The sequence below is a fragment of the Triplophysa dalaica genome, chromosome 5 (assembly GCF_015846415.1).
Source record: "Triplophysa dalaica isolate WHDGS20190420 chromosome 5, ASM1584641v1, whole genome shotgun sequence".
Lineage (NCBI taxonomy): Eukaryota > Metazoa > Chordata > Actinopteri > Cypriniformes > Nemacheilidae > Triplophysa > Triplophysa dalaica.
The window spans coordinates 22,768,420-22,794,050 of record NC_079546.1 but is presented as its reverse complement, the minus strand read 5'-3'; the positions used below and the strand labels follow the sequence as shown (position 1 = coordinate 22,794,050).

Below are 25,631 nucleotides of genomic sequence, written 5' to 3'. Positions count from 1 at the left end.
TAAAATACTTTTGTTCTCCTGAACACAATAAAGGAATTTTGAAGAATGTGTTAACAAACAAAGTACTACTATAGTCAATGGTGACCAAGAACTTTTTACTTTTACACATTCTTCAGAATATCTTCTTTTGTGATCAAGAGGAAAAGGAAAACAAAACAGGTTTAGAACAATTTGAAGGCGAGTACATGGTGACAGATGTTTCATTTTGGGGTGAACTATCAGTTTAATACAGGCATGACAATAAGTATCGTTTAAAAGCATTACACACATATGTATGAAATCTGATCAAATAAAGCTCGCTGTAATTTACTCATAAAGAGAGGATTTTATTCTTAAACTGCTGACATCACTGTGTCTTCTGGATGAGCGTTCTGAGTCCTTCTTCTGTTTTCTGAGAAGATAAAAGTCAATAAAAGTGATGAAGTTCTGCTGTTTGTTTTCTGGATTGTTTCAGGTGAATGTGAATGATGATGATGATGATGAAAACTCACGCGCTCTTCCTGCACAGATGATCTGAAGAAGAATGACAGTAGGAGCAGCAAACACTGACACCTCAACAATCACTAGAATCACTAGAAGACACAAGAACACCATTAAATCCATCAAACTCTCAAACACTACACATGAGAAACAAACACAAGATGAGTTCAGTGAGAGTTTCACTCATGTACTTATGTAACAGGACACATGGATCACAATCAACACTTCATACCTCTTATTATTATTGATGTTGTAGTTGATGCTGTAAAAAACAAAGTTTAGTTAAGATGCGTCATAATGTGGAAACACACACACATACTCACACACAAACACAGAGATTGAAGTGAGACAGACAGTGATGATGTACCTTGTTGTTGTGTAGTTTCTGGTGTGTTAAGAGTTGACAATCTCTCAGGGTTTGTGGTGGTCACTAGAATCTTGTTTGAATCTGTAGAAGATGATGAATGTTCAGAGACATCATACTGTAGAACATCACAATCATATTTCATGTTTATGTCATTTCTTCATCATCAGTACAGAGTTTAATGACTGAAGTCACTTTGAGTTCAGGACACTCCTATCAGAGTGATGTCTTACCTGTAAATCTGACAGTATATGTGACTGAGGTCTTGATGTCATTCTTGTGTTTGAGCACACATCTCAACTGTGTGTTGTCGTCTTCATTCACGAGTGTTGTAGTCAGAGAGATGAGACAGAGTTTATCTGATCTAATCTGATATCTGGAGTCTGTCTGTAGATCAACATCAGTCTGATTCATCCACACCAGCTGAAATCCATCATCACTGAACACATGACCACAGTAATATGTAAACAGCTGACAGGAGAGAGTGACAGGTGTGTTTGCTCTTATCTCAGTCTGTGATGATGATGATGATGATGAAGACACTGAAACACAAATCACACAACACACTCTCAGTACTCATGAGTTTCAGTGAAAACACAAGAGATAAAGAGAACTGTGATCTGAAGTTAAACATGTGTTCATATAAATGAAGAGAAACACTGACCATGAAGAACATGTAGATAAACACGTGAATCAGGTCCATGTTGATGTCCATTCACATATTGTCTGCAGGTGTAACGTCCATTATCATGTTGTGTTGTTTTATAGATGTTGAGAGAGCAGTCAGATGTCAGACTCAGTCTCTCAGATCTCTCTGTGTTATTCTTCTTTATTCCTCCAGTAAACACTTCTTCAGATGATGATCTTGTATAATTATTATAGATCCATGTAGTTGAGGAGCATTGATGAAGAGCATCATTACAGGACAGAGACACACTTTCACCAGAACTGATGAACACATCTTGTGCTCCACTCACACCTGAAACAGCAGATGACATCATTCATATTAATACATCACAATATATTCAAACAGTTTAATATTTATCTCTTATTATAAAACAGTCAGTTCTGGTCCTTGATTCTGATTGGCTGAGCGGAGATCTAAGCCGTTATAAAATACCTCAATTTATAACAGCTGACTGCACAACATAACCTAAATATCATTTCGTTAATTTATTTTATGAATCCTTGCTAAGCATATGGAAGAACCCCGTGAAGCAGTGGCTTACAGTGTATTTTACTCAACTTTGTGTCGTGCCACAACGCCCTTAGCTGTTATAAAATACACTGTAACCCACTGCTTCTTGGGGCTTATTGCTTTAATGACAGATAGATTTTGATTATTTTTACATCATATAAATCAGAAGATTTGACAGTAAATCATGTGATCTAGTTCCTCTATCATCGCTCTTGACATCAGACTTTTGAACGTGAGAATAAGACACATGAACTCTATAATAAATGTGACATGAGATAAAACTGAACATGTTTGTCAGAATGTCAGTGAGAGTAATGAAATGAAATCTGATGAAATAAATGTGTTGTATAGTTTACCTGTGAATAGTGAAGAGAGAAGGATCAGTCCCAGCAGACATATATCACTCTTCTCAGTCATGTTGTGTTTCTCTTACTGAGTCTCTTCTCATCATCTACTTATATTTCTTCATGAGAACATTTGTAACTCTTCCTGTGTTTCTCATTTCCTCTTTTCACATCGACTGAGTCATGACACAATAACGGCCTACTGTAAATGCAGCCGGTATTTTGAATATATTTGAAATACTCATGTACTTTTATTTTGACATTCCGAAAACCGGAAGTAAGCCCCGTAACCAAAGCGCAGGGACCAAGCGCACATGTAGCGATTCATGCTAGTTTAATTCTTTATACTCCCTGTTTCAACTGCGTATAAGTTTAAGTATATTTGACTTTGAAGATTGCTTCTGGGAAATGACTCTGCCGTTGGTTGAGAAGCAGGCTAAAGTGGTCAGTATTACTGTATTCTTTATTTGTCATTTATGTATTGTTTTGCAATATTTGATGTCTTTTATTTTGTTTACTTGAACTTTTAGTTCTACGGTGTTAAAGTGTTAATAAACATCTGTGTATGGAACCGGAGTCTCGCATTCAATCGATGGGCGGCATAAACACATTCTGTACTTTAGTAATATTTGTAAAATACTTCTGTTGTCTTAAAATAATTGGACACAGGGATCAGTTATGACTTTTGTTGTCAGAGACTTTAACAGGGTTAACTTGAAAAAGGTTTTCTCCAACTTCATTCAACCAAGCAGAGATGATCACTTCTCCATTCTTCTTCTGTCTGCATGCAAACAAATGCAGAACATGAGTGAGGTCATCTTCACACTTCTTCAAAACCACAGATCCACAGATTACCCATGATGCAGCAGACACAGACATTAATGAACACACTAACTCTGTCACAGATTATATCAATATGTCCACTGATAATATCATCAGAAAAAATCCTTGGATGTTGAATGAATGAAGAACGGTTTACACTTAATCACAGACCACATGGGGAAACATAATTATGAAAACCCTGTGACATGGGTCATTCTTGAGCCAGGGGCGATTCTAGGATTTTTTCAACTGGGGGGCACATGAGGGGCCACAATTAATATAGAGGGGCCATTCTTATGTTGTGTATTTATGTAGAACTGTAGATATCCAAATCATTTCAAGTTCAGTAAGCTTTAAAATCAGCAATAAACAGTGATACCCTATTATCTTTTGATAGCAGTTATTCACTGCTCTAAATCAAAACAATAAAATACAATTTATATTAACTTATCACTTTACAAAAGTGAAAGAAAAACTGTAATAAATAAAATAATCCAATGTCTGGGAAGAAGCATTAGGAAATGGGAATCAATTATCAGAGGCACTTTCTATGGGGGTAAAATTGTTGCATATTACCAAATAAATAAATTAAGATTCTCAAACAAATGTAAAGAGATTCACAAAAGTATATCAAATTCACAAATAAATAGATTAAGCGATTTACAAATGCACAGAAAGCAATTCACAAATAAATGCCAGGCAGAGTTGTGTTTGTAAAATAATAAAACATTTGTAAAAAAAAAATGTTATTTGCAAATCTCATTTTATTTATTTGTGAGTTTATATTTTTTTGGGAAACTCTTTACATTTATTTGTGGATCTTAATCTATTTATTTGTGAATTTGATATACTTTTGTGAATCTCTTTACATTTGTTTTTGAATCTTAATCTATTTATTTGGTAATATGCAACAATTCTACCCCCAAACTTTCTGTTTCAAAGGCACATGAGACACACAGTTAGCAACAGTTCCTTAATGCAATTATGTATTGGCTATTTTACATGTAAAATAAAAAAGACATACCATCAGGTCCAGTAAGAGCAGTATCAGAAGTAAGTGGAAGCTCAGATTACACTTCTGAAGGTGGGTGACAAGTATCCATCTCTTTCACATCACTTTCACTCTCATCTGTTTCATCCCTAGAGACAGCTATAACACAAAGGCATATTAGTAAAATACAAGGATTTTAACTACATAACTGTATGCATTCATACAATAACAATCAGGAGTGCATTTTTTTCTGTATGATACTGAAATTACCAATATACTAAAGTACCAATATATCAATATAGGGACTTCTGTTATATAAATAAATGCGTAGCCCTGAATACAGCCTACCAAAGTCATGTCACTGTTAGTGATGGGAAGTTCGGATCATTTTATTGACTCGGACCTTTGAGTCTCGTTCATCAAAATGAACGAATCTTTTTTCGAGTCATATCGTTCCTTTCGTTCATTTAAGCAAAGTATAATTAAAATGTTACATGTCACTTTTCTTAACAAATCTACTACTTATTCAAACGTTATTTAATATCACATAACAACAAATACAAAACTATAATGCTACAATAAACAGAAAAGATGAATTACTTGTATACATGGGTATTTAGTCTATGAGTAGCTCACCTCACCTCTTATCTTGATTAATTTGTCATTTCACTGTCTTTTTCTATCAATAGACAAACACTAGGACTAGGCTATTCACCCGTTTGTTAGGAAGGTTGTAAATTAGCTAATTTCTCTGTCCAAAGCTGTCACGTCACATTACAAAAGACCGAACGACTCGAACCCGAAGACTCGGGAGGTGAACTAATCAATTCTCTTTCCGGCTCTGATTGCATTTGTTAAACGTCGGAGCGTGTTGCGCAATGCGCATGCGCGACTGAACGAATCACTTTCCAAGACGACCCGTTCTTCCCGAGTCACATTTAAGATTCGTTCGAATCGTTCACGAACGACCCGTCACTAGTCACTGTCCACTTTCTAGCTTGTCTACTAACCTGGGTGTACAGGGCTGTTCTGATTTATGCTCAAATCTTCCTGAACCAAGAGGTCTCCTGTTGAGCAGGCAGGCTCTGAACTCACTGTGTGTAACGTTAAACCATCACGCGGACTCTCCCTCACTGGCTGGCACTGGCTGGCACTTTCTTTGCAGAAAAATACTGAATATCTCCCTGCCTTTACGTCCTGTTACACTGCCTGAGATAACAGAGGTAAAAAGGAGGAAATTACTATTTGTTTAAATGCTATGGTTTTATTGGCGGATGACAAAAACTTTACCTTTTATCACAACCAGCCCAGCTGGAAAATTATAAACTAAAAACAGGTAAAATGTTTAACCCCCAAAAAACAAGTCATTATCAAGGCATGCGGTTCGAGACTTTAGAATATTCGTTCTCAAGACTCGAAGTCAATGTCATGTAACTTAATTTTCTTTATTTAGAGTGTAGTAACGTAACTCAAGACCTCCACCTCTGAAAGTTAACGTAACGTTAGCTTTTAAAGTGTTGAGCGTTAGCCTAGATAAACATCATACGATTTGTTTCGGCACCTCGCTGGCAATATCACTTGCTTATCGGCTGGGAAAAAAATCATAACGCAGGAAAACCCTGTTACATTCAGCCTCAGGAGCATAGTAACGTTAGATGTAATTATTAGCATTATGTTGGTCTGCTCTCAGAGAATACATCGAGCCTGGTCGTCCTAACACTGAAAGACGGTAACGTTACCAAACTCTAGCACTGCAACAACTCGCTAATCGAAAGAAAATAAGCTGTATAAAATAGATCAACTTACCGTGTGTTTTTTTTCCGTTGGAAAACAGTTTGCTATTCTTGGTCCTCGTTGAGAAGCATCGCGACGCGGAATCATAAATTATTCTACTACAAGCTGAAAGATTTGATTTGAATTTTTGAGTGACAGACAAGTAGAAGGGTGGGGGCACACTGGGGGGCCAATCAGTTTTCAGGAGGGGCCAGTGCCCCCATGGCCCCTCCCCTGTCTACGCCACTGTCTTGAGCTGAACACATTCAATGCACGGTCTGAGGATAGAAACAGCACCTAGGGCAGGTGTGACCAACTCTGTTCCTGGAGAACTTCCGTCCTTCTGAATCTGTGAGGCTTTTTCAACAAACTGCATGGTTTAATAGAAGCTTTTGACACAGTGCTCTACTTCGCTATCTGGTGGTCAATAAAAATCCTACAGCGACTGTCTCACTCAGATGTGTTGTTATTATAAGCTTTATTTGTATATTTAATATATAATTTAATAATGTATAGAATTAGAAATATTGCAGCTTGTGTGTTTGCAGGGAATTTGCACAATACAATTATAATGAAGACTATTTTTTTTTAATTTATACTTGCTGTAAACATTTGTCGTTTCACCTTCTAAGTATTATATTTAATAAACCAATAAATTATGCCTGTGTTTTTTTCATTGTACCCTTTTTGTGTGTTCCTCACTCACTGGTGCTCTGTTGTTTGAGTGTTATTGCTCAGAGCGTTTAGATGTTTGGAGTGACGAAGCATTGAAGATGTATAATTAGAATAAGACAAAGTTTGTTTGCATATCAGACGTGACCCTTTATTAGGAGTGTAGAGACTGTTCCCACACTTGAGAACGGGGTCTCTTGTGCATTCTCATTTTAAAGATCAAACACACTTCTAACCACACGTGTAAGCGGCAGAGAACCGAGGACGCCGTTTATTAGCAGGAAACCAGTTTGTGCTGAGGAAACACTTTTATACTTTTTGGGAACAGTGTTACACTTACTTACACATACTGCAATTTATTTTTTGACAACATGTCACTGTTTTCAGTAGTGGCCTAAATATAGCAATACATTACGTAAAATTGACATTACAAATGGTTGTAACATTTTTGATTTAAAACAAATATAAACATTGTTAATGAATAAGAATATAAGTTATTTGTGATGAAACATTATCTGTTATTTGATTATTTATTTATTGAGTACATGTTTGTCATTTTCCAGTTTTCCCTCTAATTTTCTGGTTTATTTTGTGACTGGACGGCAGTTTGTCTACACAAACATCTTTGTGTTTAATGTGTTAGATGTATGATGACAGACAGTTGCTAGTCTCCCTTTGAATTTCCACTTTTAGAATTTAATCTTCTTTGTACTGCAAGTTTGCAGTAAACAGCGGCCTCTGCTGTTCAAAACATATATTGCTATTCATATACAACCAGCTTGTCTCGTCACATTTAATAATCGATTTTCAACCGGCTCGCAGTGAATCGATCTATCTCTGCTCCAAAGTACAAAGTATAATTTCCGAAATTACGATTTTAATCATTTAATTTGAACAAAATAAGTACGTACTACAGTTACTGGAGACTACAACAGTAATCAATTTGTTAATTATCAGTTGTTTTGAATGTTTAATGAAAATATTGTATGCATTTACCTCAAAGTATGTTGTAATATCAAGAGGATTAATAAGAATTATGATTTTTGCAATAATGTTGCAGCCCTATGGGTATTTAAATATAGCAAGCTATTCATTCATGAAACTACTGAAATTAAATGCATATGTTTTCCCTACATTTATATTAAAAAACGTCTTCAGATACCAGTCGGGTTCCGGATTTAATGTTTTTACAGGTGGTTTCACAGATGAAACATGTGATGATCATGTGTCATGATCCACATGAAATAAACAATAGATAATGCAAGAAACAACAGAATATAAATACTTTAACAAGACTCTTTGAGAATTTTCAGTTTGATATAAGAAATGCGCCACAGCGACCGAGAAAAAATATAAATGTTGTCGATTTGCCATCTACTGGCTCATTAGGCAAAGTGTTTGCTCATCAGTTTTAGAACACAAGTTTGTAATTTAACATTGTTTACTATGTATTGTGTTCATGGCTCTTAAAAATTATTACAAAAATGTTAATGATCTTGCAGGACAATACTGTAAAGGTCTGCTCATAGCATGCTTTTGTCTTTGACAGACGCAGCTTGGACAGGTACTTTCATTTTATGTTTTGTATGATAACTTATTAAACATATCTCGCTAGTTAAACACCAACAGTTTATTTTATTTGATTTATGAATTTCAGTCTCTTTCCCTCTTCACTCTGAAAGTGAGGATTCAAGTTGAGGTGTTGCTTGTTTCTTCTTTTTGTTGTTCATAATGTTTGTATTCAGTTATTTCAGTTCCAAATGTATGCCGTATATCAGCTGTATTAGTTCTTTCTGTTATCAAATGATCATCCTAATTTTCATAGTTTTCTAATATTTATATTAACCTGATTTTATTATCTTATTAGCCTACCTGAATAAATACAGTTTATTTATAAAGGAGATGTTCGATCATATTGTATTATACATTCACTCATTGTTATTGTGTTCAAAATATTGATCAATTGCTTAATCAAATTAATAAAACATTTATGTTTCTTTACCAATGACTTCTCAATGTTCTTATCAGTCCCAAAAGAATTGTTATATCTTGAATATTTACGACACTTCACAGTGAAACCATAAAAGACTTAGACATAGCACCACAGTGACAAACACGAAGTCTACATTCAAGGCACAGCCAAAAGGATGCTTCACAGGTTTGGGTGAATAAAGGTCCAAAACGCACCACATAAGATGTGAAAATAACGTTATTTAACGTTTAAAAAAAAACACATAATGTGGCTCAATGCAGCAACAAACTGAGAACATAAAACTTTTCTGTTATCATGTTTATGTTTGATATCAGTGTTTAACAAATGTATTTAGTTTTAGTTTATGTAATTTGGGTTTTTGGGTTGTTGTTTTGGTACGTTAAGTGATCCTTGTAATTTTGGGAAACGCTTAGTGCCAGATTTTTAACTTTATCTGTCAATATGCTACATATTGTATTTTAATGTCATCCACCAGTGTTTTAGGGCACTTTTTTAAAAGTATTGATTTAGACACCTATAGGCACCGGCACCATTGAAAAGTATCGATTTGGCACCGGTATCGAAAAAGAAAAACGATACCCAACACTAAGCATAACAAACACAATTTCACAAAATGAGCTGTAAAGAGAGGCTGCAATCATATGAACCGCTGTCTTTATGTGAAGGTGATGTTAAATTCCACGACACATCTGAATCCGCCATGATAATTACGCAATGAATGAACAAACGCTTCCATCCATCCATTGTAACAAGAAAAGTGACATCTAGTGGATAGAAGTACCATTAACATTTAAGTGAATTAATGTTCACTGCTTGCGGAAATATGAAATAAATAAAATAGATATCGAATCCACCGCATTTAAGAAAACAATTAATAAATATTAAAAAAAAATGCCTAGGCCTACTTGTAATGTTCATATAACCAAAGAGCTTGACCAAAACATACATTACTTTTTTTATTTGAATTGAATTTGAATTGTTTGTTTGTGTTGCCTAAATATTTTTTAAACATATGTTGGATAGCTGGGATATAAAGATGGATTATCTTGAAACCTTCCACATATGATATACACACTGCATTATAATATGTTTATTAAATCTTTGGTCCAATTATTACATGTGACCACAACTAAATGATTAAATTCACTTCACAATAAAATAGTTGTATACTTAAAAAGGAAAAGTACACATGTAAGACACAGTCAGGTATTTATAAGTTCCATAACAAGGATCCCTGAAAGCTGCATTATCCGCAACGATGAAACAACTCGCCTTTCCATCACATCTGTGTCAATAAATACAAAGAACAGCAAAAACATTACAATTGTTTAAGTCACTTTCATATCTCATATCTCTTCAGAGACATTTACTGCTCTTACCTAACGGCCACCACACTTAGAGACGTACTCTGAGTGCAGCAAACATTTGAGAGCTGGTAAGAAGGTCTTCCAGTAGAGCAGGTCTGTCTGTCTGTACGCCCATAATTGGCTGAAAGGACTTTTATAGTTCCCTGGTCTGTTGATAAAATGAAACATTACCCACAAGTGTGTTTTATGATTTCTTAATGTGTTATTTGGTCTTGAAATTATTATACAACATGCAAATGCATTGTTTAAATGAAACCTAGAGAACTCACAACAGTTGAGGAAGGCAGTTTGTGATTCACAGGTAACTACAACCTTTGGTACACCTAAAGATGGAGACGAGAAGCAAATGAGAAGTTATGTTACAGTGTTACATTAACTGCGCCTCTAGTTTCTCTGTAAAACTTTAATTCATTCAATATTGTTCTCCGACTATTTTGTCACAAGCCATTTTATTTGTATGAGCAGAGCCCTGCTCGACTTTCACCTCTTCCACGGACACACACAGGCAGGATTGACGGTCATCAAAGGCAGTGGAGGAAACATCTATGTTGCCTTGAAAAATCCATCAGATAAAGGTATTGCGGGAGACAGGAAGTGGAGCAGCTTTGGATTCAGAAGCACCCTGATGCCTTCTGACCTTGTAATGCAGCTTTCGAAGGAAGCATTTTACTGCTTTTGGACAGAGCCTATCTCTCAGCACAGAGCAATTAGCTCAAAGACCCTAACACTGTTTAGCAACCAGATGGTTTACTTACTAACCAGCTATACATCCTAGCCTAGCAACGCCCTGTTACCAGCCAAAATAAACACCCTACAATTACCTAGCTACCAGCTTAGAGAGCCTCACAATGCCTAGCGACCACATGGAAAGCCCTAGTAACCATTTCAACACCCTAGAAATCAGCATATAGAGCCTAGAGTTAAGCAATGCCTAGCAACCACATGGAGCACCATGGTAACCACTACAACACCCTAGCAACACCTATGCACAAGCCAGACTACTTTACTAACAAGCAGGCACACCTTGGCAGCATCTACTAATTGCATGATAGACTCTAACAAAACCTAGCAACTAAAGGGAACACCTCAACTACACATGCCTAATTCTTATTTCCATCCCAATAAACCCTGTTAACATCATGCTAACTTGTGCTAACTTAAATTGATAGCATTTCAGTATTGTTACTGGACGAAGGCTGATTTTGTCTGTATGTGTCTGTGCTTTTGAGGGGATTGTTTTTATGTTTGTAATACTGTGTGTCTGTAAATCTTTCAGAAATATATCATTGTCACAGGATTGATGACTGTGTGAAGTCTGGATGAGATCAGTGACTTCAGCTGTTAGATGATGCTTCTCTTCATCAAGAATACCCAACATCACGCAGTTACACAGGTGATTTTGTGAGGTCTAGGGATCATTTAGGTGCAAAACTCACGTGTTTGTGGTGGTGGAGGTGCAACACACTTGTAAGACACAGTCAAGTATTTATAAGTTCCATAACAAGGATCCCTGAAAGCTGCATTCTCCGCAACAATGGAACAACTCGTCTTTCCATCACATCTGTGTCAATAAATACAAAGAACAGCAAAAACATAATAATTGATTACGTCACTTTCATATCTCATATCTCTTCAGAGACATTTACTGCTCTTACCTAACGGCCACCACACTTAGAGACGTACTCTGAGTGCAGCAAACATTTGAGAGCTGGTAAGAAGGTCTTCCAGTAGAGCAGGTCTGTCTGTCTGTACGCCCATAATTGGCTGAAAGGACTTTTATAGTTCCCTGGTCTGTTGAAAAATGTAACATTATCCACAAGTGTGTTTTATGTTTTCTTAATGTGTTATATGCAGGGATGCACATAAGTATTGCGCAGGTGTGCGACCAAAATTGAAAATGCGCTCTGTAAATAAGTTTAGACCTCTCATTTGTGTAGTGACATGGTTGAAACCTTTTAATGCACAATCACTGTTTCAGACCAACTAAATGTGATACTGGATAAGATTTCCGTTTGAACTGAATGCTGCTAAAACTACTGATATCTGGTTTGTTCAGGGTGTACATGATGCAAAACAGAGTTTTAGGAGTAGTTTTAGTAGTTTTAGTAGTATTTCCATTTGGTTATATGGTCTTAAAATCATTGTACAACATGCAAATGCATTGTTTAAAGGAAACACAGAGAACTCACAACAGTTGAGGAAGGCAGTTTGGGATTCACAGGTAACTACACTCCTTGATGGTGCACCTAAAGATGGAGACAAGTAGCATATTAGGAGTAGTGATGTTACAGTGTTACATTAACTGCACCTCTAATTTCTCTGTTAAAAAATAATCAAAGCAACAAGTTGGCACAAGCCAGACTACCAAACAGACAGGTGAGCCCTGAACACAAAATCACAACCACGATCGGGTCGTAACACAATAGGTTGCACATGACCTCATGTCACTGAGCAAAGTGCCTTCGGATGGCAAGCAGAGATATTCTACATAGTAATTTACTATTACAAACTCATAATGCATGTGTTTTGCATCATTTATGTTTGATCAGATCCATCAAATCATAAAACCACAAGGCAGTGGATTTGGGCAAATGGTTTTAGGCAAGCAGTGATTTTAGGCAAATGATGTGTTCATGTCATGTACCTCATATTACTTAGAAAATCCTTGAAGGAGGTTCAACTCTAATCTGCTGAGCAACAGCCAAGAAACCTTAAGATTGACAGAGGAGTGGACTAAAATGTCTCGTGACACCTGGTGACCAACTGACCAAATGTTTTACATCTGTGCTTGCCAACAAGGGTTTCTCCACAAGTACAAAGTTACAGTATGTTTTGCTTGGGCATCAAATACTTATTTCAGTAACTAAAATGCAAATCAATGTATAACCTCTCTTCATACATGTGACCCCTGATTCTTCTATCAGTTAAATTAAACCTGCCATAAAATTATTGACACTTCATTTCTTTGTAAGCAGCCAAACTTACAAAATCAGCAGCGAATTTCACTCAATGTATCTCTGTCTCTTAACTGTTTATTATTGTTGTATTCAGATCATGTTTTGTTAAGTAAAGGTTGGCTGTCACTCACCATTGTAGTGGATTAATCTCAGACCAATGCATTCAGATATTGAACAGAGAGCTATAAGAGAGAGTTTGAGTCTTTATCAAAACACACAAAATAAATGTTCATGACATTATAAAAGCAGAAACACAAACTCACCAATGACAAGAAGACTGAAATATAGAGTCTGAGACATTTCTGAGGAAGAAACATGTTGAAAATCTCAAATGATAAATTCAATTGTCGTTTTTACTACTATACCTCCCCTTGGCACACTGATGTCAGTTAAACTTTAAGAAAACGACGGTTACAGTCAAAACTGTTAAAGATAATTTTATTAGTTTTTTTATGTATATTTATGTTATGGTTTATGCTTTTGCTTTATATTTAATATTAGTAAAAAATGACATTGAAAAAGTTTTTTCAATTAAAAGTAACCTGATATTTATTACAGACAAATATGTTTTTCTAAGCTTTTTATCCCATGCAAGGTTCTAATCTTTGCCCAAAAATGTTAAATTGTTTAATTTAGCAGACGTATTATACACACAATAATTTCATTCAGGATGCATTTGTTTAGTTGGGTCAACACAACACACATAATTAAATTAATTTACTTTCATGTGTACAACTTCATTTTATTTGTCAAAGAAAAATCAAATAACATTCAGCTTATTTAAATGCTCAAAGTTATTATGAAGGAACTACACATGCCACTAAACCTTAGCTATATCATACTCGAGAGCAGCAAACGTGTTGTTCAACTTCAAAAGCTTTCAATCGTTTTATAATATCTGTTAAAATCTTTTCTATTTTAATTTACATTAAATAATGATCTGTTAATCGTAAGGTTGTGTTTAATAAGTTTATTAGTAAATATTCACAAACACATTAACTTATGTTTCTGGCTATTAGAATATATGGTAACTTATGATTTGTTAAGCATTATATAATGTTTGTAAATTATTTATTAATGAAAGTTCTCATAAAGTGTTCCCTTAAGTTATAATGAGTCTGTTATATAAACAGTTACAAACAGTTTCAATTTTTTTGTCCAAAGATTTTCCAGTGTGAGCTAATTCTAATTTAGACACCATTAAAATGAAATCATATCAAAATAATCATTTTAATAGGAATTAAGTAAATTGTTCTTACTTTTCAGCAGTTGTGAGTTGTGTGTTCCTCTCTTGAATCTGCTTCAGTATTTCTTGCGGTTTTTATGCCTTTGAGCACATCCCATCATTTGTACCTCCCATTAAAAAAAAATCATGTCTTCATATTTGATTTCCTTGTTACTTGTGTATTTTTCTACCCACTACTATTTCACTGTTACAACAAACAGAACTCAAATTTCAGGAAATGATGTGTGCATTCTCCTATTTAAAAAATTGACACGTGCAAGCCAATGTGTGTCAAGTAAATATTCTGTATAACCTTTGTTTAATAAACGTTAGGGCTGTCAATAGATCACTTTTTACCATTAATCTTCAAACTGAACATATCTTGATTATTTTGTCATCATTTACTATATGCACACTGCAAAAATTTAACAGTTGGATCAATTAAAAAAAGGCCTTCAATTGGTAACACTTTTAAATTACGTTGATCCAATTTAAATGTCCTATGAGAACAGTTACCATCATGGTGATCAATGTTTCCTTGAGTTGGGCTCTTGACCCTTGACTTTTATATACAAATGTGTTTTTCACTGTGTGTTTAAAGTACAATTGTAACTTTAAAATCTGTGTGTTTTTAAAGTAGAACTGTTATTGTAAGGCAAATGAGAATTTTATCGACTGATGTTGGTTATTTAAATGTCCATCATCCTGTTCAATGCACTGATCTCATCTAGATTGCATGCTGTGCTGCTGAAAGAACAAAATAGTGGAAGGGAATTTACTTGCATATTGACGTCTACAATGGTTTCTGAAAACTGGACACAGATTTAATATTAAATCTCAGAAGAGTTTAGATGCACACAGACATGAAGAATCAGTGTATGAATCTCAACAATGGTGACAAAACTCATTCTTGACTCCCAGCATGCATGCATGATCAGCCTGGCTATGGTTAGTAATATAACAATTTATATTATATTTAATCATCCATTTATAAAAAAAGGTTTAATGGTCATCATAAGGGTTTTTGAACCGCTCTTAGTCTGACCCGTCACCTAGGACCTGTTTGCCTTGGGAGACCCTAACAGGGGCATATAGCCCCTGACAACATAGCGGGTACTCAAACCCCTCCACCACGGTAAGGTGTCAGTTCAAGTTTTTGAGCCGCTGCTCCACCACATCAAGAGGGGTCAGCTGAGGTGGTTCGGGCATCTTTTCCGGATGCCCCCTGGACATCTTCCCGGGAAGGTGTTCCGGGCATGTCCCACCGGGAGGAGACCCCGGGGAAACCTAGGACATGCTGGAGGGACTATGTCTCCCGGCTGGCCTGGGAACGCCTCGTTGTCTCAATGGATAACATTTGTTTTTTTTTGTTCATGACTTTTGTTGCATTTGTTAAACCATGCAATTCACGCTTGTTTTACAGTACAGAGATTATTGATCTGCTCTAACATGTTCAATAACATCTTTTTTGTTGAACTGTAAAAACTTTCTTTCCTGTTTTGAGTCTATACACTGACACTTGACATAGAGTGACTACAGTACTGTACAGTAGACTATCCAGTGCATCACCATTATGACCATTTTGCTGGTACCTCGAGGCATTCCAAAGGCACAACATTGTGCACGACATTAAGAGGCATTTCTAGTGCATTGTGACTTCAGGTGAATCACATAGTTACTGAACAACCAACAGTATTTTGGTGAACTTTTGTTTTTCACAAATGTGTGACAAGCCAATTAAGACCTTGTGAGAAAGAATCATATCTGGGCATCATTAAAAGTAATGAGGAATAAAATCCCATTGATGACAACATTGATTATAAGCAGACCTACATGTTTATACATGAATGTAGAACAATACCTGGTCTTGGCTTAGGACAATTTTGATTCACTTTTTTGATCCACTTCAAACGTTGACTAGTGTAGTTTGTTGTGTATTAAAGTGAACTTTTATAGTCTGTTGAGCTGGCATAAATGTACCTCTGGTGGAGTAATGACGTTTCAGTTCTAGTGATTCCCAATTCCTAAGTTGCTCGCCCATAACAACCAGTCTCAGGCAATAAATTAATGTTTTTAGGAATTGGAATATGAATATTCGGTATCACTTCAGTATAGTACGCCATATGAGGATATGCCGGTTTGCTGTGATAGAATCGACATCACTTTACAGTCAGGGAGAATTCTGAATAATGTTTAAATACTGTTTAGATTTTTAGATTGTCATGTAACATAAACCACCTCACATAGTATAAGTTGATGACGTACTTAACATTTTGATGATCTTGTAAACATTGTACGGAGCCATGGAAAATTTGTGAACAAGCTAAAGTTTCTTGTGTGCATAATGCACTTATCATGTTAATTGTCACTTAGAAGAGCAATGTTCCAGATTTAAAGACATTACGCATTTGTGCATTCACTCAGAAAACAGCATGCTCAGTTTTTAAACAAATACTGTGTTTGTCATATGTACTCTCACTAATTCAAAACAATGTGTTTTTTTTATATGAGACATTGTTTCTCATTCCCCTAATGATCATTCTCTACAGTTTTGCTGTTTGAAGCACCGGCTCATACAGCCATGAGCTTTTAGCTGGAAAGGGGGCGGAGACCAGCAGCTCATTTGCATTTAAAGAGACACTCACCAAAACAGCCTGTTTTCCCTCCAGGCAAAAATAGACGTGTTGGCCACAGTATAATAGAAGATCAGTGCTGTATTTTGAGTTGAAACTTCACAGACACATTCTGAGGACTCCTAAGATTTATGTTACATGTTAGAAAAGGGCTACATAAGACGCCATTTAAGTCTCTTCCTGTTCGGGGAAAAAATACAGCATCAATTTGCCTAGTTTGTCATGACAACATGCCATTTTAAACCTTATAGTTTGGTGGTGTGTGCATGAATGACTTTTGTAGTATGTGTGACAAAGAATGATAGTGCATGTGTGAATGAGTTTGGTAGTGTGTGTGAAACCTTTGATAGTGTGTTATTGATAATATAGTTAGAAGTGAATGAGAGTTTGGTACCGTGCATAAAAAGCTTTGATAGTGTGTGAGTGACATTATAATAGTGTATGAGAGAGAGTTTGATAGTTTGTGTGACAGTAAAGCTCTATTCACATGGGATTAGTATTATCTGGGGACCTTGTGTGATTTAGAAATGACCTCCTAACATCTGAATTACATGTGGTGCATTCGCACAGATAAGTGAAGCCTGTGATTTTACTTACATTTACAGATTTATTTTCCAGATATGATGGCAAGGCTTTGCGTATAGTTTGTATGGTGTATAATGATATTTGACCGTACCAGTTAAGATTTGAGATCCACGAACCGGACAGAAGATCACCGAACACGATCACAGGTATCAAATGTTACAGGAGTTTCCATGATAAGTAACAAAACGGAAGACTCCGGGCCAAAACGACAGTGTTGGCAGGTATGGATATGATCCAGCACCCAAAATAATATCAAAACACTTGACAACAGCCTCTATTATTCACAAACGTTGGATAACAGGAAGAAAAGGATATATGAGGGGCCAAATCACAGAAATGTCGATTCACACAGGACTAATATTATCACAGGACTTCGGTGTTCATCAAAAGATGGTTGGTCATTTGCAGGGGGAATTTTTACTTTACAGAATTACAGACCTGGCCGATTCAATTCGGATTAAGATCACAGACAACCTCTGCAACTATTACAAATGACTAGAGGTCCCCAGGTAATACTAATCCCGTGAGAATAGGGCTTACGTTTGCAATACGTCTTGAATGGAAACAGAGAAATTGTATTAATTTTAAATACACCAATCTTACCTGTATTGTATGAATTCAATAAATATAGAATTGTTGTATATATAAAAAAAATCCTTAGCAGTTGCTGAACCCTCTAACAATGTCGTTGAGGGCCCTGCACTTGTGAGATATCAGATAATGTTAAATATCAGGATCATTTTCTGTAACCTTTACCTAATAATTAAATACAACACTTTTACTTTAACTTAAACCTGTACAAACTGAATAAAAATAGTGGCCTGTGCTTGTACCAAAACACGCATGTGTCTGAGAGTGCATGTGTCCTAGTAACATTGCGCGGCTGAGAGTGCATCGTCTGCAGCCAAACTCTATTGTCTGATCTAGTCCAATCCGAATTGGTACATAAGATCACAGTAGTTGTGTGAAAACAGATGTTGTTATGAAAACTAGTCCCGTCTGAATAGGGCTAAAGACAAAAAAAAAACATTGGAAATATCTTTGCTCGTTGTGTAAACTAGATTTAAATACTTTCCAACTTTGTAGAAAAGGTGTAATAATGACACAGTGTTTATTAATGAATTTTATATTATTACTAGTTGTGTTTCGGAGAAAAAGGGCGATGATCTCCAAACCTTATGTGCACAATTTAGCTGTCAACGCTCTGTCAACAACCTGAAAAGATATCTACGATCTCAGGAAGTTTCTAAAAGCGATTTCCATATTGATTGTCATCCATAATAATAAATAATTAAAGGCAAATAGGCCTAACTACATAATGTTAATGTTTATGTTGTACTGTACTTCAAACAACACAAGATCTGATGAAAATGGTTTGATTGAACTGTTTGTATAGCAAGATTGCTGAATAAAAGTGATGATGTGTAATATGGTATAATATGGTATTCTGAAATGTATCAAATTTTGACTTTTGTTCATTACAACAAGAAGGTCCTAAGCTGTTCAGTCTGTTAACACTACATTTGTCAATCATAGCAGTGGGAACACATTCTGATAGTTGAGAATGTAGCTGTCAGATAAGGTGCATATTCTTGTTGGGCAACCTGTGATGAATATAAACAATTTGAGCTCACAGAAAACTCATGATGTGATGTCACAATGTAATTCATGTTTTGTTCTATATTCTCTTGTTTTTTTCCCTTTATTAATACACAAGTGTTCTTATTGAAACACTGTTTTAAGCACTTAAAAGGAGAGCACTTAAATATTAAAAAAAAAAATGACTATTTAATTAAATGTAATTGAATTACTTTTTGTAAACTGTCCCTTTTATAACATATTTGAATACAAAATATGTAATATAATATGTAGTAAAGAATAACTAAATCGTCCAAAGTATGTCATCACTTTTATCAACCATTAGTTAAATAAAGAGATTAAGAGTCTCAGGAGAGAAGTTTTCTGTCAAATCCTGTTTTAACAAGAAACAGAAAGTACACAAAGAAGAAGAGGAAACATCAAATAATAATGTCAATATTTATTTGGTCTATATACTAAGTTTTTGTGGTTTATTGTTTCAAAACACAGGTGTAATATTGTCCAGTAGTTGATGCTCTATTGTAGGCACTTCATTTATATTCCTTGTCGGTGCAACTATAGCGTCACTGCACTCATGATGCCGTCTCGACGTCCCTTTGCCTGTCCTGGTTCCCCATCTGCCCAAAGCTTTCCTGTCTGATCTCCACTTTCCTGTCCAAATAAAGGTAAATGCACCTGAAATATAACTTGAATACATATATATTTTCACAACAACATATTCAAGATGTACATTTTATTACACATTCAACAATTTGATCCTCCAGTGATCCCACCATGAGCTCTCATAATACTCATGATGTGATGTCACAATGTCAAACTAAAAGTGTAAGCTCACAACACCCTCACTGTGTGCTCAACACACTTACACAACACTCATACTGCAATAACCCAAAAAAAGACTTTAGGTTGGTGTGATTTAAAGGTGACATATTCCGAAATGTTGTGTTTTTGTGGTGCAATGCAACAGTAGTTCACTCTTAGTTTGTGAACAAACACATTATTATTCAAGTTTTACATTTATTTCACAAAACAGGAGGAGAGACTGCCCTCATTTGAATTGGAAAATAACACGTGAATGACTATCTTAAACTTCAACAATCAATCTGGGGAAATTATTTTGAATTTGTCAACTAAAAAAGCATAAAAATATCTATTTAAATTTAATATTAAAACCAAGAGTATCCAGCTGAAGGCCTGCAGGAACTCATTTTAGGACACATGATCCAGACCACCAGTCTAAGGCCGGAAGGGGCGGACCAGCGGCACCGTGCATTTATGTACTTCCAGATTGCACAACCAAACCTCTACAGAAGTGTGTTCTTCAATGAACCGAAGAGAACACACTTCACTCCTCTCTTCATTCAGTTACATTGACTCCAGTAGTCGCTCGCTTCAAATTCAAGACTCTACTTCTGGCCTACAAGACCACCACTGGTTCTGCAGCTCCATATCTTCACTCGCTAATACACACTTATGTACCCGTCAGATCCTTACGCTCTGCAATCAAACAACATCTCGTGGTGACATCCCAAAAGGTAAAAAATCACTGAACTCTGAACTCATCCACAGGTCCTTTCACTCTATCTGCCATTACCTACCTTCCTTTGATCTTTTTAACTAGGCTTGCTTGTAAAAGTTGTATTTTACACATGTAAATACATGTAAATAATCAGTTTTTTTATCAATATTTTTATTCTGTGTAGTGTTATTCGTATGCGCCTTCAATCCTCCAAATGTATGTACTGAACATGTTGAAGAATTGACAATAAAGCAAACTTTGAAATTTGACTCAGCTCTCCTAAGTGTAAAATCGTTGTAGTATTCAATAGTTTTGATTGAAATACTCTTTTTAGAAAGGATGTTTTAAAGGGGCTTTGCGGCGGAGCCGGCATGTCTCTCTTTATTATTGGTTATTATTTCTTGATTATATTTATTTATTTAATGTATAGGTCATTTATTTATGGTTTGTGTGTTTGTAGTACGTTACTTTAAGGCACTTAACTGTTAGTTACTTTGTCAGTTTAGATGGTGAGTATGTGTGTTATGTAATACTGATCCTACAGAGATGCGGCAATATTTATCACACACTTCCAAGATGCTGCTGTCAGCTGAAGTCATATTAGTTTTGTGTATTACACCCTAAAAAGTGACCAAAAAGCAGCTCACCACACACAGTGCAGTTCTGGTTACGATTACATTTTTAAAGTGGTATATGTTGTGGTTCTATCGTGCAGCAATTTTTTTATAAATGTTTCAGGTATTCAAGACAGGAAAATGAAAACAACATTAAATTGAACAAAAACATTATGATTGTTTGTTGTGTAAATCCTAACTAAACCCATAAATAAAGGCTTATATATATACTCGCTGTAGCAGCCATCTTGGATAATTTCATACACCACTTTGAAGTGAGGTCCCGAAACATCTTCATTTGAAGGGCTATATGGCCCGTCCCATTAGCCCCCATCCCTCCAACCAAAAGGGAATCGAGACACCCCTACCCATTCATGTGAACTAGAACAACAGAGAGGTAGGGGATAGTGTAGTGTTAAGGGGCAGAAATGGGATTGGCCCTTTAATTTCTATTTATTTGAATTCTAAAAACAAATGTTCATTTGACCTTAAGTCTACACTTTGTCAATAAGTTCTCGTCACAAACTGAACAGATATTTACATTATATTGATATTAATTGAATATCAAGTAAATGATATTTCGAATTCTGAAAAATAAAGCATATTTGAGATTGAAAGTCTATACTTTCTGCCCAAGTGTTTGTTTCAAAATGAACCGATATTGATTATGTCAATATTATGAACATTAAGTAAATATTATATCAACTAAAATAGAAAGCACTATGTAAATAACTACATATAAATGTAGTTCACGCATTTTCTAGCGTTCTCAGATATTGTACATAAAAGACATCAAAACCTATGTGAAAATAAGGACATAATGTACAGAAACTGCTGGTAGCACAATCCAGCCAAGACTGGTTATCTGGATCATGTGACCTGAAACATGCAGGCCTGCAACTGGATATATCTCATTAAAATGGATGTAGGAACTGATTTTACAGATTTATTATTTCCGTTTTGCTCATAATGTATATTTAAACATATAAATGCATTGTCATTTTACATACTGCATTGCCATGTTGTGTATTACTTTTCAAATTGAAATTTGATACCTATAGGCTTCCATACTGTGGAACTCCACCTACATAAATAAAACAAACCTAAAAAATCAATATCAAACTAACTGATGTCGTCCAACGAGTCTATTCTCAACTTCATATTTGTAGTTCGGTTATTTAAGTTATTTTGGTCCTACAAAAAATAGTGGTCCTGTTTCGCTTATCGTTCAGACTGGCATTTTAACAGCTAACCTAACGATATCTAACCTAACAGCTTATGAGTAAAGTCACGTGATTGGACAGCATTTATGATTAATATTTTAAAACCGGACTTACTGGACATCCAAAACAAGCCTCTATGAGGGTATTTTAGAAATCCGGTACCTCGCAAAGAACTCATGAAGTGTTTAAAGCAGTTAATTAAAACCACACAACAGAAATTCTTTAAAATATCAACAGAGCAGAACACTAAACATGAATAAGTCTCTTCCCCATCTTGACTAAAACACATGATATAATACTATTTCTGTATTTAATATCAATATGTTGTCCCATTATTCACACATTCTGAGAAAGAACAAATTAAGTGAGTTGTTGAAAAAAACATATAATCAAACTACACCTACTCTTTATCACCTAAAGTCTTAGTCAAATAAAACAAGTAAATATGTAAATAACACTTGCTAAATAAACACAGAAGGTGCTCTAGAGCAGATATAATCACATAATATCTCCTCTTCAGTATATCTCTAATGACTTGCACAAATGAGGACATTAAATATGAAAAAAAAAACATTCAAATTTGTAGATGTGATGAAGAGCAGATTTGATCACATCAATACAGCTGGAAGCAATGATGACTGAACCCATTGTACTGTGGTGGATCTTAGACAATACACAACAATCTGACTATTTACTAAGAGTTTATTGGAACAAGATCGTGACAGTTCTGTGTTCAGCACAGGGTTCAGATCCTGCCCGGATAACAAAAACATTTTCCCAGAATCAGAAATAGCTTGAATGGCAAGTTGACACACAGAATTAGTTTTGAAGGTGGGAGTTTTCAAATATATCCAGACAGATCGATATGAAGTATATAAAAGAAAAATGAATTCAAAGAAACAATAGATACAAAGAGATATAATGCAATAATAATACAAGTGAAACAAATTGAAGTAAAGTGATGAATATGCAGTCAATATTAAATTTATCAACATCATAATTTCACATAATGTTATGTACATTATGTTATGATTTTAGGTCGAAACAACTTCAGCTGGGTTTTCAGAGGCAGGGTCACATGTTGTTTTACAATAACAATTTAAAGGATTATTGTAATTTATACACAATGAGTACAGAGCACAGTGCTCTTGATTAGTGATGATATTACCCAGAAGAGCTGGGTAAATATATACTCACAAGTATCAAGAATAAGTTTAGGATCTAATGGTCCTTTTGGGTCATGGCCAATGTTCCTTCTCTGAAATGGGTCAGCAGCTGTGTGGCTTATCAGTAGTTGGACTGGAGGAGTTCGGCCTCGCTGATGGAGGATTGGAGGACTTCTGCCAAATTAATTAAAAAGTTAGGTCAAATATTAAGTGAATAATCCCATGTCAAAGATGTATTTCATAGAGATGGAAACAAATTTTAAAGCTCATATTATCTCAGAAGTAGATTTTCTTTAACAGTTTAGCCATTCCAGAAGATAATGTTGTGTTTAAGGATCCCAAATTAGTGGTGTCTAAAACCATAAAGGACATTAATGAGCGCCATTCACTTATTTATAGCATGCAGACACTTGAGCAGTTACAAATTAACAGATTTATATTTTGAAATTATTGTATGTGTTACATCACACGAAAACATTTTTAAATAAATATTTATCATGATTTTATTGTGTAAATATTGACTACTAGTAATACAATATCAAACTACATTGTAAAAACAAAGGTTAAACGTTTTAAATCAATAAATTCAGTTGTTACAAATGCCCCTATGCAGGCCAATTATGTTATTATTTGTAAGCATAAATAATAGAAAAACATTGATCCTGTTGCATATGAAAAGTTCAGATGCAAAACCCTAAGCAATCCTCAGTCAACATACGTTACTCAAATAATTTTGCTATTAGCAACAACAGCACTGACCACACTTACCTAAAAACAGCCGTTGAAGAAGAGAGAATCCTGAGCGGGAATATAGTTTTCAAATCCAAAGTATCCCGTGAACCTGACTCGTATCAACCAATCAGATGACGAGAGAAGCTGTCGTTACCATGTACATCGCGCCAAAACAATTAATCAGCCAATGGATGAACTGATCCAGATAGCAAACTTATTGAAAACTTGGTGGGAGGAGTCGGAGTTCTGCGCACGCGCAGAGACTGCACATTTGATTTTGATGCCAACCGCCACCGATTAACCATCGTCTGAGGTTAGCAATGTGTTTTGAGTTTACGCAGTTCCTTATACTTAAATGTAAAATAAGAACCAACTTGAAGTTGTTATACTGTTTTGGGTTTTGAAACGTTCCTGAAACTTTGAACAACACTTGAGCTCATAAATGTAAGTAAAACGTTTATTTGTTAAAAAGCAGCAAAAAGTTAGTAATGAAATAAGAACAAAAAATAATTAGAACCGAGAGAAATTATGTAAACAGTATGTTATATCTAGATCTGAAAGTTATTTAAGCGTTCATTAATTAAACTAGTAAATAAAATATCTTAGAAGTTTAACTTTATGTTCACTGTAATTAAATGTACAGGCTGCTATAAACAAAGGCAGTCACTGTTGTGCTTAACTCAACTCAACTCAACTTTATTTATATAGCGCTTTTTACAATTTTCATTGTTACAAAGCAGCTGTACATGAGACACATTTAATACAAGTATGAATTCTAAAGCAGCCCCCCCGGCCAGGCAGATAGTGCAAAACAATATGCAAACGGTGGTGAGGAACCCAAAACTCCCATCGAGAAAAAAAACCTCAGGGGAACCCAGGCCCAACCAGGGGATTCCAGTTCCCCTCTGGCAAAAGCTGCTGCCTCTGCACAAGCTCAACAGTGCTTGCACAACAAGGCTTAATAAAAATATAAAAATTAAGGATTAAAGATTATCATTAACAATCTAATAGCATTTGAAATGTTGTAGGAAAAACAAAGTTGTCGCGTCCTTTATCCAGCTCTATCCTCTTAGCACTTGTCAGGTCACCGCTTCCCATTCTCAGCTCTACCATCAGGTCTGGCCATGAACTGCATCCTGCGGTAACCTTGGAACAAAGAGACAAGACTGGCTGAGAGTAGAGTACTGTCCTGCACTCTTTGATGCAACAAGTACATCATTTGTTGTTGGATGTGTTCCTGGTTCCGGTTGATCTAAATAATGCAGCCTAAATCCTCTGAGGATTAATATTATGGAGGTGTAGTGTATGCAAGATTAAAAAGATGAGTCTTTAGTCTAGCTTAACACATGTCTTTTGCAGAGTGTTGTTGAATTC

General features: G+C 35.5%; 1 protein-coding gene and 1 long non-coding RNA gene across 3 annotated transcripts in view; one reads left to right on the top strand and one right to left on the bottom strand.

Annotated features, from left to right (window-relative positions):
* The window catches only part of LOC130421317 (uncharacterized), a 792,526-nt gene that overhangs the window by 411,660 nt on the left and 355,235 nt on the right, over nt 1-25,631 (top strand). The gene's annotated exons all lie outside the window — the stretch shown is intronic.
* On the bottom strand, nt 1,410-6,081 carry LOC130421365 (uncharacterized). 2 transcript variants are annotated; one of them, XR_008906789.1, is made up of 5 exons: nt 6,006-6,081; nt 5,210-5,408; nt 4,233-4,358; nt 2,399-2,585; nt 1,410-1,823 (listed from the first exon to the last, which is right to left on the bottom strand). It is a non-coding gene; the product is annotated as an uncharacterized LOC130421365 (long non-coding RNA). The 2 variants fall into 2 exon arrangements; XR_008906790.1 differs by lacking the exons at nt 1,410-1,823; nt 2,399-2,585 and adding an exon at nt 3,105-3,167.